Genomic DNA, 18030 nt, shown 5'->3' with positions numbered 1-18030 from the left:
TATATATTAATATAATTTATAAGTAACTAATATTATTTGTAAATTTTTGGAAAAAAAATTAATTTATATACGTATAAAGATATGATAGACAATATTTTTAAAGATAAAGATAAAGATATAAAGATAATAAACAGAAAATATTTTTATTTAAATAATAGACAAGACAAATATTACAAAGATATGATTAATCACATATGATGTGGTCCCTGGTACGATCCGCACGGGGGAGGTCTAGTTACTCGCCTAGACGGTTCACGTGGTGGTGGTGCTTCCCTATTACCACCCCTTGCCCTAACGCGCCCTCTTGCCGCTTGCCGTTGTGGTTGGGTCGAAGTCCCTTCAGTGCTGTAGGAAAGACGGGTCCCCTCTGCGCCCTCGAAGCTTTGTCTCGGTGGGACAAACTGACTACTGCTGGGTGCGCCCTCGAATTGTGGTCTTTGGTAGTTTAGGGTTGAATCGGGTTGGCCAAAGTGCAATGTTTGTTGTGGTGTGTAGTAGTCCTGTTGGTAGTCCTCTTGTATACCCGTGTCGGGGCTAGGTGGAGGACTGGAAGAGCTCGGGAAATTGTCGTGATGGAAGTGTTGGGATTGGTGGAAGTGGGGGGATTGATATTGTGGTAGGTGTTGGGACTGTTGATGGTGGTGGGAATGTTGAGTTTGTTGTTGGTAGTCTTCATGGTATTGGGATTGAGTATGTGGTATGTATTGTTGATTTGGTTGGGGGGTGGACATGTGTTGTGGTGGTTGTTGTTGGTAATATGGTGGTGGTGGTTGTTGTTGGTAATAAGGTGGTGGTGGTTGTTGTTGGTAAAATGGTTGTGGTGGTTGTTGTTGGTAATAAGGTGGTGGTTGTTGTTGTTGGGAATACTGTGGTGGTTGTTGTTGTTGGAAATATGGCTGTTGCATCCGGGGATCGTCCAAATAGAACGGGTCAGACACAATCATTTCTGGATTGGTATTTGCTCTATACCAATCCACATATTCCCTTGTCGGCTTCATTTCGTTGGGCGCCACCGGAAATTGTAGAACATAGTGGGCACGGTCTTTCCACATTTTACGAAACTCCTTAGCAAATTCCTTCCAATTTTGGGCATACCACTGGTGGCTGACTTTTTTTAGATGCCAAGGTTCCATAGACATTGGGGGGCCTGGGATTTCTTGATGCATTCCGAATTGAAGCTTGACACGGTCACTTTGGTGCATCTCCACAGTGGTGAACCGCATTATGGCCGTTTTTGCTGTCCAAACAGCTGCATCTTCGGGGTTGGGTTGATGTTCCAATCCCAAATATGGCCTCCAAATAAACTGCAAAGAAAAAAGTAAATATGTTATTTATCGAGAATGCATGATATTAATAAATCAGTTAGAAACTGAGTGATTTAGTGGTAATACATCTTGTGCTCGGAGACGATCCAAGAGTTGACGATAAAATATAATTTTATTTTTGGGGGTAAGACTGTAATCCAGTCCGGTTGTAATGAACCTAAACAAAAAAAGATAAATAATATTAGTTACAAATATTTATAGAATAAATATACAAAATGAAATAAGATCATAAATTTACCTAGTTGCGTAGGGGAAGGAGTAGTCATTAGGATTTTCTGGGGCTAGCTTCGGCAATCTCCACCACCCCCATGTTTGGAGCAAAAAAGCACATCCAGAAAATGTACAGTGCTCATTTTGTGCATTTTTACACAAAGAGCTATATAGGAATGCTAATACTGCAGAACCCCAACTATATGTGCTTATTCTATCAATGTCCCCGAGCAAACTCAAGTACATAAAGTTTATGCTATTTCCCGTCCCTTCGGGAAATAGCAAGTTCCCAAACAATAGCATAATGTAAACCCGGGTTTTTATGACTTTTTCTTGTTCAGAGGATTCCTCAGTCAAAGTTATGGAGTCGTGGTACAATTTAATACCCTGACCCCTTGCTTTGGCAGACCCCTCACCCTCGACCAGATCTACCCCCAACATTTGAACACATATTTGGTTAGGCTGTTGAACATTTCCGGTCACAGGCTTACCATCTATTCTAAGACCTAAAAGCATGTACACATCCTCTAATGTGACGGTACATTCACCAGTTGGTAGGTGAAAAGTGTGTGTCTCAGGTCTCCAACGTTCACACAGAGCCAAAATGAATTTGGCATCAATGGTGGCATTTACGACATGCATAACATGATCAAAACCCGCACGCTCTATGTAAGGTACGCACCATGGGTCTGGATAAGGCATTGGGTGTGAACGTTGACGAAATTTCTTGGGATCCTTTAAAAACAAACAATATAAACAATCATTATATTGGACTTTTAAAAAACTAATTACAAACATACGAAAGAGGCAATGTTCAAGAAAAACTTACGAATGAGGCAATGTTTGCCCTAGTTCCTCTGTGTTCTTGGCCCATGGTAAGAAGAGACATGACTGCAATGCAGGAAGAAGCTTGGTGGATGAGAAGTTTCGCCTGAGTTCTCTGAATAAAAGTGTTAGTGGTTGATGAAAACTTGCAAGAATGACCCTCTATTTATACTCGTTTTCAAGTAGACTGAATATGCAAAAATGTGACAAGTGTAAGGCATGCGTGGTAGTGTTGGCATGCATTGGTGGAATCTGATGATGCAAAAATGTGACAAGTGTGAGGCATGCGTGGGAATCTTGCAGAATAGGTGCAGACTAGGTGGTAGTGTTGGCATGCATTGGTGCAGACTAGGTGGGAGTTGTCTTGTCTTGGGGAAGACTTGGTGGAATCTGATGATGCAAAAATGTGACAAGTGTGAGGCATGCGTGGGAATCTGCCAGACTTGGTGGTGAAGACTTGATGGGGAACAGGCATGCGTGGGAATCTCTGAGACTAAGTTCAGGCTAGGTGGATAGGTTGGCATGCATTAGTACAGACTAGGTGGGAGTGTTGCATTCAAGGGTGTGACACGTGTAAGGCATGCGTGGGAATCTGCCAGACTTGGTGGTGAAGACTTGATGGGGAACAGGCATGCATGGGAATCTCTGAGACTAAGTTCAGGCTAGGTGGATAGGTTGGCATGTGTAACACCCCAACTAAAATAAGCTAATTATTTAATTTAAATTAATATTTTATTTATTAATTTAATCGAATAATTGGAAGTTTGGATTAATATTATTATTTTTGGGAATAATAATTATTGGGATTATTATTATTGGATTATTATTTTATAATTGGAATAAAAGTGGAAATCAGTAAAAAGGTCCCATTGGGTAAAAAGGTTTATTGTTTTCACGTGGAAAGGAAAAAGAGGCAGAACGTGGAAAAGGGCAAAAAGAGAACCAGAGAACAAGGGATTGAAGGGAGGAAAAGCTTGAAGCTGCAGAATTTGCCGGATTAACTCAGGTAAGGGGGGTTTATCGTTGATTAACGGGTATTGTATGATAATATGTCATGGGTAGTGATAGACCTTTAATTTACCTTTGAATTGGATGATTATGATGAATTTGTGGAAATAATTGATGAACGAAATTGGGTGATAATCGAAAGAAATTCGTAGGAATTGTATGTGATAATGTCAGGAGTTGTGAAATCGAATAGGGAATGATTCGGGTTAGATGATATGAGTGATTTCTGTGTAAATTTGGACTGTGGAAGGTGAGATCGAATAGAACTCGTAGCAGGAAAAACCATAGCAGATCTGGAAATCTGGTTTCTGGTCATACGCGTATGGCACTAGGCAATACGCGTATGGGATGGCTGGTACGCGTATGGCGCTAGGCAATACGCGTATGGATGAGGAAGATGAAATTTTGAACGTAAAATGGTCTCTGGTGGTACGCGTATGGGGAAGTGATACGCGTAGCATACGCGTATGGAATTGGGCAATATGCGTATGGCTTGGTCAGGATTTAGGCAATACGCGTATGAGCATAGGCAATATGCGTATGGGCAGGATTGTGATTTCCTGTGCTGTTGTCGTGCAGTTTTTGACTGTTCAGGCTGAGTAGTGAGACTTAGCTGAGGTATGATGTAATAGGGATCGTTTCTCGTTGTTTTGAGTAGTATAGGTATTAGTAGAATGTGCTAATACTGTGCTTGATTTTATGGCATGTTGTGATATGCTTTTGTGATAAATGTGTTGACAATATGTGTTGGTTGGTATGCTTTATACTGTAAATGTATCAGTTATGTATGCATTAGCGAATAGACTGTTTTATGGCTTAGAGTGTGAGCATATGTCTATTCTTGAGTTGATGTTGTGGTTGCATTGCTAGGTGATTAGCATGCATAGTTTAGCCTTTGGGGCTGTAGCTAATTCCCATTGTGAGGAATTAGTGAGTTGTGGATTGTTGTTGATGTTTGCATACTAGATGAGTAGCGTGCATAGTCTAGCCTTCGGGGCTGTAGCTAATTCCCATGGTGAGGAATTAGTGAGTGAGTCACTAGATCTCAATGAGTGGGACTAGTGAGCTCAGTAGCCGTATCCAGAGGGATCGGTGAGCTTGAACTATATGTTCGAGAATAGTCGGTACCGCATGTGTAGAGTCTCATTGCATAATGAATGCATGGCATAGCCGGTGGGGCTGTAGCTAATTCCCATTGTGAGGAATTAGTGAGTAAATCGTTGTGTTGTGTTGTTGGTATGGAGTATGGGTTGAGATTATATATAGATATATATGCTATATGTTATTGCTGAGTATGATGTTGCGTTGATACTGCCGTTATGGAGTGTGTAGTCTGGTTGGGGTGATTTGATGCGTCATTTACTTAACATTACATAATGTCGTATAATGCCTGTTATATTGATTGAGGAACTCACCCTTACAACTCTTTTTCAGGTAACGAGCAGTGAGTCGAGTAGAAGCTAATGATTGGAGTCTAGTGTAGTCTCCTAGTGGGTCATGCTCTGATAGATGTAACATCGGGGTAGGATGTTTGAATATTTTATCGATTGGTTGTGAACCATTTTGCATGTAATATGTTACATGTTTGGAATAATTGAATTGATTTCTATCCGCTGCGTATTATGCAGATACTTTATGTTTTGAATTAAATAAATGAGCATGACAGGACCTATTTGATGGTTATTGTTTGATGATCGTGTGACACCCTTCGGGGCATAATTACTCTGATTATTATATGTTATTATTTTAAATTAATATTTTGGGGTATTTAGAAGGGTGTTACATTAGTGGTATCAGAGCATAGTCGGTCGTGTCGAGTCGTAGTTATTCTGTTTCCCCTGTACGGGATAGGTGTTGTGTAACCCTATCAGTACTTACTATTTTAGCTTGTTGGGTTTTCAGAATAGAGATGGCTGGAAGAGGTAGAGATGATGCTGCGATTGCTGAGGCTCTGGGTATGCTAGCTGGAGTACTTGGAGGAAATCCGAATGTGGTGGGAATGGGAGCTGCTCGTCAGTTGAGTGAGTTCCAAAAGAACAATCCTCCAATGTTCAAGGGAGCATACGATCCAGATGGTGCTCAGAAGTGGTTGAAGGAGATTGAGAGAATCTTCAGAGTAACTGAGTGTGCTGATAACCAGAAGGTCAGGTTCGGTACGCATATGCTGTCAGAAGAAGCTGACGATTGGTGGGTTGCTACCCGCACTGAGTTGGAAACTGCTGGAGATGCTGAGATTTCTTGGGCTGTGTTCAGAGAGAGATTTCTGAGGAAGTACTTTCCCGAGGATGTCAGAGGAAAGAAAGAAATTGAGTTCTTGGAATTGAAGCAGGGTAACAGGTCCGTTACGGAGTATGCTGCCAAGTTCACAGAGCTGTCGAAGTATTACACTCCCTATGCTGAGGCTGCTGGGGAATTTTCCAAGTGTGTGAAGTTTGAGAACGGGTTGCGTCCCGAGATCAAGCAAGCGATTGGATATCAGAGGATTAGAGTGTTTTCTGATCTGGTTGACTGTTGCAGGATTTTTGAACAGGATTCCAAGGCCAGAGCTGAGAGCTATCAGCAGAGGGTTGATAGGAAAGGCAAGAATCAGATTGATCGTGGAAAACCGTATACAGCTGGCAAAGGTTTTCAGAGGCAGAGTGGGATGAAAAGGCCTAGTGGGGGAGACTCTAGTGCTCCTGTTAAGTGTTACCGATGTGGTCGGGCTGGACATCGTGTTCATGAGTGTACCAGTGCTGAGATGAAGTGTTTCAAGTGTGGAAAAGGTGGTCATTTGGCTGCAGAGTGCCGGTTGAAGACTGTGACTTGTTTCAACTGTGGAGAGTTGGGTCATATCAGTCCACAGTGTCCAAAGCCAAAGAAAGAGAATCAGTCAGGAGGCAAGGTTTTTGCTTTATCGGGTTCTGAGACTTCTGCAGATGATCGTTTGATCCGAGGTACGTGTTATATTAATGGCTTTCCTCTTGTAGCTATTATTGACACAGGTGCGACTCATTCTTTTATATCTTTGGATTGTGCTGTGAAACTTAAGTTAGAGATATCTGAGATGCGTGGTAGTATGGTGATTGATACTCCTGCGAAGGGTTCAGTGACTACTACTTCTGTTTGTTTAAGTTGTCCCTTGAGTATCTTTGGTAGAGCCTTTGGGATAGATCTTGTGTGTCTTCCATTAGTGCAGATTGACGTTATTCTGGGTATGAACTGGTTGGTGTTCAACCGAGTTTCTATCAACTGTTTTGATAAGACTGTGATATTTCCTGAGATTGAAGAAGGAAAGAGTTTGTTTCTATCAGCCAGGCAGGTGAATGAGGAAGTGGCAGATGGGGCAGAGTTGTTTATGCTGTTAGCGACTTTGGAAGCTAAAGATAAACTGGTGATTGGCGATCTAGCTGTAGTGTGTGATTTTCCTGAGGTGTTTCCGGAAGAAGTGAATGAATTGCCACCAGAACGTGAAGTTGAGTTCTCGATTGATTTGGTACCTGGTACTAGACCAATATCGATGGCTCCGTACCGTATGTCTGCTGTTGAGTTAGCTGAATTGAAGAGTCAATTGGAAGATCTGTTGGATAAGAAATTTATTCGTCCGAGTGTGTCACCGTGGGGTGCACCAGTGTTGTTGGTTAAGAAGAAAGAAGGTACTATGAGGTTGTGTGTGGACTACAGGCAATTGAATAAAGTGACGATCAAGAATCGGTATCCTTTACCGAGGATTGATGATTTGATGGATCAATTGGTTGGTGCTAGTGTGTTCAGCAAGATAGACTTGAGATCTGGGTATCATCAGATACGTGTGAAAACTGAAGATATTCAGAAGACTGCTTTCAGAACGAGGTATGGACATTATGAGTATTCTGTAATGCCTTTTGGTGTGACTAATGCGCCTGGAGTATTCATGGAGTATATGAACAGGATCTTTCATCCGTACCTAGACAAGTTTGTAGTAGTGTTTATTGATGACATTTTGGTGTATTCGAAATCTGAAGAAGAGCATGCTGAGCATTTGAGAGTGGTTTTGGGAGTTCTACGAGAAAAGAAGTTATTTGCTAAACTGTCGAAGTGTGAATTTTGGTTAGAAGAAGTTAGTTTTCTTGGCCATGTGATTTCCAGAGGTGGTGTTGCCGTTGATCCTTCTAAGATAGAAGCGGTATCTAAATGGGAAGCTCCGAAGTCAGTTTCTGAAATAAGAAGTTTTCTTGGACTTGCAGGTTATTATAGGAAATTTATTGAGGGATTTTCTAAGTTGGCGTTACCGTTGACAATGTTGACTAGAAAGGGACAAGCGTTTGTTTGGGACTCAAAATGTGAAGAAGGGTTCCAAGAGTTAAAGAGAAGGCTAACTACTGCTCCTATTCTGATATTACCGAGTTCGTCGGAATTATTTGAGGTTTATTGTGATGCTTCATTGTTGGGTTTAGGTGGTGTGTTGATGCAGAATAAGCAGGTGATAGCTTATGCTTCGAGACAACTAAGGGTTCATGAGAGGAACTATCCGACACATGATTTAGAGTTGGCAGCTGTGGTATTTGTTCTGAAGTTGTGGAGGCATTATTTGTATGGGTCAAGATTTGAAGTTTTCAGTGACCATAAGAGTTTAAAGTATTTGTTCGATCAGAAAGAGCTGAATATGAGACAGAGAAGATGGTTAGAATTTCTGAAGGATTATGACTTTGGTTTGAATTACCATCCGGGTAAAGCAAATGTAGTGGCTGATGCATTGAGTCGGAAATCATTGCATATGTCTATGTTAATGGTTAAAGAGTTGGACTTAATTGAGCAGTTTCGAGATTTGAGTTTGGTGTGTGAGAGTACTCACAATAGTGTTAAATTGGGAATGCTGAAGTTAACAAGTGGTATTCTGGATGAGATCAGAGAGGGTCAGAAATCCGATATGCTTTTGGTTGATAAGTTGACTTTAGTGAATCAAGGTCAAGGTGGTAAATTCAGAGTTGATGAGAATGGTGTTTTGAGATTTGGCGATCGGGTGTGTATTCCGGATGTTACTGAGCTTAAGAAGAGTATCCTGGAGGAAGGACATCGTAGTGGCTTGAGTATCCATCCTGGAGCTACGAAGATGTATCATGATTTGAAAAGGTTATTTTGGTGGCCGGGAATGAAAAGAGAAATTGCGAGTTTTGTTTATTCCTGTTTGACTTGTCAGAAGTCAAAGATTGAGCATCAGAAGCCGTCTGGGCTAATGCAACCGTTGGCTATTCCAGAGTGGAAGTGGGATAGTATCAGTATGGATTTTGTTGCTGGTTTGCCGAGGACAAATAAGAATTTTGAGGCTATTTGGGTGATTGTTGATAGATTGACGAAGTCGGCTCATTTCATTCCGATCAGAATGGATTATCCGTTAGAGAGGTTGGCTGAGTTGTATATTGAGAAGATTGTAAGTTTGCATGGTATTCCGTCGAGTATTGTTTCGGACAGAGATCCTAGATTTACATCAAAGTTTTGGGATGGGTTGCAGAGAGCTTTGGGAACTAAGCTGAGATTAAGTTCTGCATATCACCCGCAGACTGATGGTCAGACTGAGAGGACGATTCAGTCATTAGAAGATCTTTTGAGAGCTTGTGTTTTGGAAAAAGGAGGTGCTTGGGATTGTTATTTGCCTTTGATTGAATTTACCTACAACAATAGTTTTCATTCGAGCATTGGTATGGCACCGTTTGAAGCTTTGTACGGTAGGAGATGTCGGACGCCTTTATGTTGGTATGAGTCCGGTGAGAGTGCTGTGGTTGGACCGGAGATTGTTCAACAAACTACGGAAAAGATTAAGATGATTCAGGAGAAGATGAGAATTGCTCAGAGTCGTCAGAAGAGTTATCATGATAAGAGGAGGAAGTCACTTGAATTCCAAGAGGGAGATCACGTGTTTCTTCGTGTTACTCCGATAACTGGTGTTGGTCGAGCTTTGAAGTCGAAGAAGTTGACACCTCGATTTATTGGTCCTTATCAGATTTTGGAGAGGATAGGAGAGGTAGCCTATCGTATCGCCTTACCACCGTCGCTTGCGAATTTGCATGATGTTTTTCATGTGTCTCAGTTGAGGAGATACATTCATGATCCGTCGCATGTTGTCCAAGTAGATGATGTACAGGTGAGAGATAACCTGACTGTTGAAACATCACCTATGAGGATCGAGGATCGAGAGTTGAAGCAGTTGCGGGGTAAAGAGATTGCCTTGGTGAAGGTAGCTTGGGGAGGACCAGCAGGTGGCAATGTGACTTGGGAACTTGAGAGTCAGATGAAGGAGTCTTATCCGGAGTTGTTCGCTTGAGGTATGTTTTCGAGGACGAAAACTCTTTTAGTGGGGGAGAGTTGTAACACCCCAACTAAAATAAGCTAATTATTTAATTTAAATTAATATTTTATTTATTAATTTAATCGAATAATTGGAAGTTTGGATTAATATTATTATTTTTGGGAATAATAATTATTGGGATTATTATTATTGGATTATTATTTTATAATTGGAATAAAAGTGGAAATCAGTAAAAAGGTCCCATTGGGTAAAAAGGTTTATTGTTTTCACGTGGAAAGGAAAAAGAGGCAGAACGTGGAAAAGGGCAAAAAGAGAACCAGAGAACAAGGGATTGAAGGGAGGAAAAGCTTGAAGCTGCAGAATTTGCCGGATTAACTCAGGTAAGGGGGGTTTATCGTTGATTAACGGGTATTGTATGATAATATGTCATGGGTAGTGATAGACCTTTAATTTACCTTTGAATTGGATGATTATGATGAATTTGTGGAAATAATTGATGAACGAAATTGGGTGATAATCGAAAGAAATTCGTAGGAATTGTATGTGATAATGTCAGGAGTTGTGAAATCGAATAGGGAATGATTCGGGTTAGATGATATGAGTGATTTCTGTGTAAATTTGGACTGTGGAAGGTGAGATCGAATAGAACTCGTAGCAGGAAAAACCATAGCAGATCTGGAAATCTGGTTTCTGGTCATACGCGTATGGCACTAGGCAATACGCGTATGGGATGGCTGGTACGCGTATGGCGCTAGGCAATACGCGTATGGATGAGGAAGATGAAATTTTGAACGTAAAATGGTCTCTGGTGGTACGCGTATGGGGAAGTGATACGCGTAGCATACGCGTATGGAATTGGGCAATACGCGTATGGCTTGGTCAGGATTTAGGCAATACGCGTATGAGCATAGGCAATACGCGTATGGGCAGGATTGTGATTTCCTGTGCTGTTGTCGTGCAGTTTTTGACTGTTCAGGCTGAGTAGTGAGACTTAGCTGAGGTATGATGTAATAGGGATCGTTTCTCGTTGTTTTGAGTAGTATAGGTATTAGTAGAATGTGCTAATACTGTGCTTGATTTTATGGCATGTTGTGATATGCTTTTGTGATAAATGTGTTGACAATATGTGTTGGTTGGTATGCTTTATACTGTAAATGTATCAGTTATGTATGCATTAGCGAATAGACTGTTTTATGGCTTAGAGTGTGAGCATATGTCTATTCTTGAGTTGATGTTGTGGTTGCATTGCTAGGTGATTAGCATGCATAGTTTAGCCTTTGGGGCTGTAGCTAATTTCCATTGTGAGGAATTAGTGAGTTGTGGATTGTTGTTGATGTTTGCATACTAGATGAGTAGCGTGCATAGTCTAGCCTTCGGGGCTGTAGCTAATTCCCATGGTGAGGAATTAGTGAGTGAGTCACTAGATCTCAATGAGTGGGACTAGTGAGCTCAGTAGCCGTATCCAGAGGGATCGGTGAGCTTGAACTATATGTTCGAGAATAGTCGGTACCGCATGTGTAGAGTCTCATTGCATAATGAATGCATGGCATAGCCGGTGGGGCTGTAGCTAATTCCCATTGTGAGGAATTAGTGAGTAAATCGTTGTGTTGTGTTGTTGGTATGGAGTATGGGTTGAGATTATATATAGATATATATGCTATATGTTATTGCTGAGTATGATGTTGCGTTGATACTGCCGTTATGGAGTGTGTAGTCTGGTTGGGGTGATTTGATGCGTCATTTACTTAACATTACATAATGTCGTATAATGCCTGTTATATTGATTGAGGAACTCACCCTTACAACTCTTTTTCAGGTAACGAGCAGTGAGTCGAGTAGAAGCTAATGATTGGAGTCTAGTGTAGTCTCCTAGTGGGTCATGCTCTGATAGATGTAACATCGGGGTGGGATGTTTGAATATTTTATCGATTGGTTGTGAACCATTTTGCATGTAATATGTTACATGTTTGGAATAATTGAATTGATTTCTATCCGCTGCGTATTATGCAGATACTTTATGTTTTGAATTAAATAAATGAGCATGACAGGACCTATTTGATGGTTATTGTTTGATGATCGTGTGACACCCTTCGGGGCATAATTACTCTGATTATTATATGTTATTATTTTAAATTAATATTTTGGGGTATTTAGAAGGGTGTTACAGCATGCATTAGTACAACAACATGACAAACAACCATTAAAATCTAAGAAATTACAATAGTTAACACTATGTCGTCTGATCCATGCATCATTTGGATGCAATCAATGTCGCTTTCAACTTCAACCCACCAACGTATCGTTTCTCCAGTTTCAAATGAGAACCTTGTTCTAAGCCTCTGAATCCTTCTGATGACTTCACCAGGTTGGTAATCTCCCTCTAACCAAGACATCAAGGACCTTTTTAGTTGGTCCAACGAACGGATGTTCCAAAATTTCATCTCCATTGGAGGTTTCAAAGGCGAGAAAATAACATGCCCATCCCTTTTTAAGATTACTGGTTCAGGATCCGGGCGCCTTGATGATGTTCGCTGCCATGACGACGGTCTTGGGGATGCCATGAACTCAACTTGATACAGAAAGTGATAGGAAACAGTGGTGAAGAAAATGCAAGGAAATAACACTTTATTTATAGGAAAAGATCTGGGTTGTACACCAGTCTACCTAACCCTAATTAGTGTCGCACTTGATTACTTAATCTTATAGGGAATTAGGGTTTCAATTAGGTCATAACTACCAAACTCTAATTATAACCGATCAATAAACCCTAATTATAATTGATAAATTAACCTTAACATGATTAACCCTAATTCTTCCAAAAAATTTTAAATAATAATAATTACTTATAAATTAAATTAGTATATATATAAATTAATATATATATCTATATATATATATATATATATATATATATATATATATATATATATATATATATATATATATCTTGTAAATAATTTTATTTATATATATGTGTTAATATAAATTAATATAATTTAGAAAAAATATAAATTCATAAATTAAAAAAAAAAATTTAAAAAAAAAAACATATTTAAAAAAAAAAAAAATTTAAGGGTAGGCGCCACTCCTAGTGGCGACTTGCCCTACCCTTTAAGGGTAGGCGCCAACTAGGGTGACGCCCATGTAGGAAACTAGGGCAAAAATTGCCCATTTTGGTAATTTTTTGGAAAAAATGGATATTTTTGAAATTTTTTTAAAAATTCTGAATATTTTAAAAAAAAATTCTCCTTTTATCATCATTCATAGATAAAACATTATCAATCTATGAATTTTACTAGATTACTAAAGTTTTTATATATGAAACATATAGAAATATCAGCAAAATTGTGAAATTTGTATCAAGAGAGCAAATGAATTGTATTCCTAAAAGTTAGATTGAAAATATAATTTCTTCTCAATTTTGTTGTTATTAGGATTTATAATTAGTTGATATAGTTATTTGACTTTTTAGTATTGCTTTATTCTATTAATATTTAAAAATGTAGATTGAATCTTGAATAGATTGAAAGTAACATGATGAGGAGTTAGTTAAATGTAGACTCTATGTATAGTTAAATTGAAGTAACAGTACTAACTCAACTTTATTGGTGAAGTGTGAATTTTAAAGATGACCTAAATCAGCTAAAACAAAACTTCATTTTTTAAGAGATTAACCCTGAGAGATGATACTAATTCAAATGCTCTTAAGATATTTTTAATATTACATAAGTTATTGGGATGTTACACAACATATAAAACCATCCATTATCACCTAAGTTATGTTTTTTTAAATTGACAATGTTTATTTATTTTTTATTTGGACAGATAACACTTTTAACTTGGTTTGAAATTTAGTTTGACAATGTTACGACATTATGGTAAAATAGTTGGTCATATGCTATACTATAATGAAGTTGTTATATGAGCTTTTAAATAAGGCTAACATAAATAGATATTTGTAAGGATGTTTCTTGGAGATCCTAAAACTTATTGATATTAATTTTTATTTTAAATATTTGATCCATTTATATTTATTATGTTAATTTCTTTAATAAATTTGTTGCCCTTAGTAATATTATCACAATCATAATAGTGCAACATTTATATTGGTATGTGTGAACCTGATATATATCTAACCGTAGTGATGATGTTAGCATGATAACTCTCAAATCTCTAATGGTAGAATGTATTGTAAATAAATATTTTGGTAAATTACTCCGAAACAATTTTCATGATTCATTTTTAATTATATTTTAAAATGTGAACTAATAATATAAGAATTTTGATTACTGCTCCTATTATTATAATTAGTATATCTAGGAGTGTGTAAAAAACCCGGTTATTCATAGCCAAATTGGTATCTAAAATGATGCATTTTAAAAAACCAAATCAAATGCTAAAATAAAAATTTGGGTATCTATTTTGTTATCCAAATATAAACCGTTACCCATTATAAAAATTTGGTTTTGTTATTGGTATCCAAATTTTACTATGCGCTAAATTTTTATATTGGTATGTTTTGTTAAACTGAAATACAATTTTCATATTATTTTAATCGTATTTTACAAGGAGGAAATATGTTATATTTATATACACAGAAAACATATTTCTAATTATAATTAAATCAGAATAATTATAGTCAAATCATGGTAATTAACAATTAATAACTATATTCCTATTATAGTTCCTAAAATCTTGTTGACAGCTAACGCCAACACTCCCCCTTAAGTTGGTGCATAGAGATCTCGAATGGCCAACTTGTCAAGTGCGTTGTAGAAGTCTCTGCTACATACAACTTTTGTGAGTATATCTGCTAATTGATCTTCAGATTTAACAAACGGGAATTGAATTATCTTGGTCTCCAAATTTGCTTAATGAAGTGTCGATCTATTTCCACATGTTTTGTCCGATCATGTTGAACCAGATTATGAGCAATTTCAATTGCAGACTTGTTGTCACAAAAAAGGTTCATCACATTGTTCAGAGCAAAGCCAATTTCAATTAACAATCTTCGAAGCCAAAGAAGCTCACAAAGACCTTTAGCCATCCCTCGAAACTCTGCTTCAACACTTGATAATGCTACAACCTTTTGTTTCTTACTTTTCCATGTAACCAAATTTCCTCCAACAAAGGTAAAATAGTCTGAGGTGGATTTTCTGTTGGTGATATCTCCTGCCCAGTCAGCGTCTGTATAACCTTCAACTTGTACATGATTACTCTTTGTGAACATCAAGCCTTTTCCAGGTGAGGACTTCAAGTACCGCATGATTCGAATTACCGCGTCCATGTGATCTTTGCTCGGGTTGTGCATAAATTGACTTACTACACTTACCGCATACGCTATATCAGGTCGTGTATGAGATAAGTAAATAAGTTTGCCAACCAATCTCTGGTACCTTCCTTTGTTTGTTGGCACTTGGTCTGGATATTCTCCAAGTTGGTGGTTCTGGACAATTGGAGTATCTACAGGTTTACAGTCTAGTAGCCCAACTTCTGATAAAAGATCTAGGATATATTTTCGTTGAGATAAAAAGATGCCTTTCTTCGACCTAGCAACTTCAATACCTAGAAAATATTTGAGCCCACCTAGATTTTTCATCTCAAATTCGGTTGCAAGTTGTTTTTGAAGTTTTGCTATTTCTTCAGAGTCATCTCCTGTAATAATCATATCATCTACATACACAATCAAAGTCGTGACCTTACCTTGACGATGTTTCAGAAACAACGTATGATCTGCGTTGCTTTGTTGGAAGCCATATTTTTTTCATTGTCAGGTTCAATCTCCCAAACCACGCTCTAGGAGATTGCTTCAAGCCGTACAAACTGCGTTGCAATTTACACACCACCTTAGTCTCATAATTTGTCATGTATCCCGGAGGGATATCCATATATATTTCTTCTTTCAAGTGCCCAGGGAGAAATGCATTTTTCACGTCTAACTGATGCAATGGCCAATCCAGATTTACTGCCAGAGATAACAGGACTCTAACAGTGCTCAACTTGGCAACAGGTGAAAAAGTTTCTTGATAGTCTACGCCATATGTTTGTGTAAAGCCTTTAGCCACTAATCTTGCTTTGTGCCTTTCAATAGACCCATCAACTTTGTACTTGATAGAGAAAACCCACTTACACCCTACTGGTTTCTTTCCTTTTGGTAAAGGGACAAGAGTCCATGTCGCATTCTTGTTTAATGCCTCCATTTCTTCATTCATAGCTTGAACCCATCTAGGATCTTCAATGGCCTCTTCAACGTTGCTAGGTACATTGTATGAAGATAGCTCATTTGTAAAATTTTTAAGGGGTTCAGACAAGTCCTTCATAGAGACATAATTAGCAATTGGATACCTTGATCTATGATCCTCTTCTTCAGGAGAGTAACGCTTCAGTGGTTTTCCCCGATTATGCCTGTGAGGTAATTCATAGCTAACAGAGATATCACCATTATTATTATTATGAGATATAGGAGAGTTTACCTCAATGATATTCTCAGGGATGGATCGTTGAGTACTGGAGAGGGGGGAATTCCGATACTTCAACTTCAGGACTCATATGGTCTGTTTGAGTTTGACAAGAATCACCAAAAACTTCAGTTGAAGGTATATCAATATATTTGAACCAGTCAAATGTCGACCAATTCGACTCTTCTTCTGGTGTCTCCCCCTAAAGAAAAGAATTGGGTGATACAGATGAGTAGAAATGGTCGAATTCCAAGAATGTAACATCCATAGTTATATAAATGCGTCGAGTAATAGGGTCATAGCAACGATACCCTTTCTGGTGTACACCATATCCCAAAAACAGGCAGCGAATGGCACACGGATCAAGCTTTGTACGCTGGTTTTTATGTAGGTGAACAAACGCAACACACCCAAAGACTCGAGGTGGCAGCATTTGTATTGTAGGCAGCGGTACAAATGTGGACAAGGTCTGCAGTGGAGTTTTAAATTCAAGGACCTTCGATGGCATCCGATTGATGAGATATACTGTTGTAGTAACAGCGTCAGTCCAATGGTGGTGAGGCACATGTGCTCCATGTAACAGAGCACAGACAGTTTCAAGAATATGGCGATTTTTTCGTTTTGCAACACCATTTTATTGTGGGGTTTGTGGACACGTGGTTTCGTGAATAAGTCCGTATTTTTTGAGATACTCATGGAATTGATGATTTACAAACTCCCCACCATTATCAGAGCGAAGGATCTTAATTTTCTTTGAGTATTGAGTTTGAATCATTTTATGGAATTGTTGAAATATGTGTATCACTTCATTTTTTTGTTTCAACAAATAAATCCAAGTCATTCGAGTGCAATCATCAACAAATATCACAAACCACCGATAACCAGAGATAGAAGATTTTGGGGATGGACCCCATACATCAGAATGGATTAAAGCAAACGGAGCATTACTTTTATTCATACTTGATGGAAAAGTAACTCAATGACTCTTGGCTAAAATACAAGCTTCACATTTGAAGTTCAACAAAGATGTATCTGAAAATAAGCTTGGGACACAGATGTTTCAGGTAGCCAAACGAACGATGGCCTAATCGGCGATGCCAAAGTAAGACTTGCTCCATTTTATTGTTTCTTGGATAATGCATGTGATGCGCTCGGCCTACACTAAAATCCTCCATATAGTAAAGTCCCCCTCTCTTAGTACCACGCCCCAATGATCTCCTTCGTGAGAATATCCTAAAGGAAACAAAAAAACGGATAAATCAGCACAACACAGTTCAAGTCTTTTGTAACTTGACTCACATACAACAACTTATGAGATAGAGAGGGAACAAGTAGTGTATTTGAAAGCGAAAGGGTTGGTGATAACATCACAGTTCCAGCCCCTGTTACCGCCGATAAACCACCATTTGCGTTGGCAATACTTGAGCGCCGAGGGGTTGAACGTTCAGAAAAATCAGCAACATCGAACGTCATATGATCGGTAGCTCCGGAATCAAGTATCCATGCATTAGAGTCATCATCATGATTAGAGCAAATCAAAAAATTACCTTCAGTGGTGTGGGAACTTGATTTTGGAATGAGGGAAAGATGGGGTTCGACAGTAGCTACTGCAGCTTTTCCCGGGTTGCTATCAGTTGTATCGCGACGCTTTCGAGCCTGAAAATCTGTCCACCAGTCTGGATATCCATGAAGCTTAAAACATGTCTCGCTAGTATGTTTGTTACCTCCACAATGAGAGCACTTGCCATTAGATGGTTCTTTATGTTTGGATTGAGAAAGTATCTTACTGCTATGTAATTTGAGACCCTTAGATGCAAGAACTGCTCCAGATAATTCATTGGAGTTGTTTGTCATCACTGCCTGACGAAGAGCTTCCCTCCTAACATGTGCATATGCTTGCTCCACTGTTGGAAATGGTTTCATTTGTAAAACATCGCTT

The sequence above is a fragment of the Lathyrus oleraceus genome, chromosome 5 (genome assembly GCF_024323335.1).
Source record: "Lathyrus oleraceus cultivar Zhongwan6 chromosome 5, CAAS_Psat_ZW6_1.0, whole genome shotgun sequence".
NCBI classification, from domain to species: domain Eukaryota; kingdom Viridiplantae; phylum Streptophyta; class Magnoliopsida; order Fabales; family Fabaceae; genus Lathyrus; species Lathyrus oleraceus.
The sequence above is the reverse complement of the archived record's forward strand: the minus strand, read 5'-3'. Positions refer to the sequence as shown.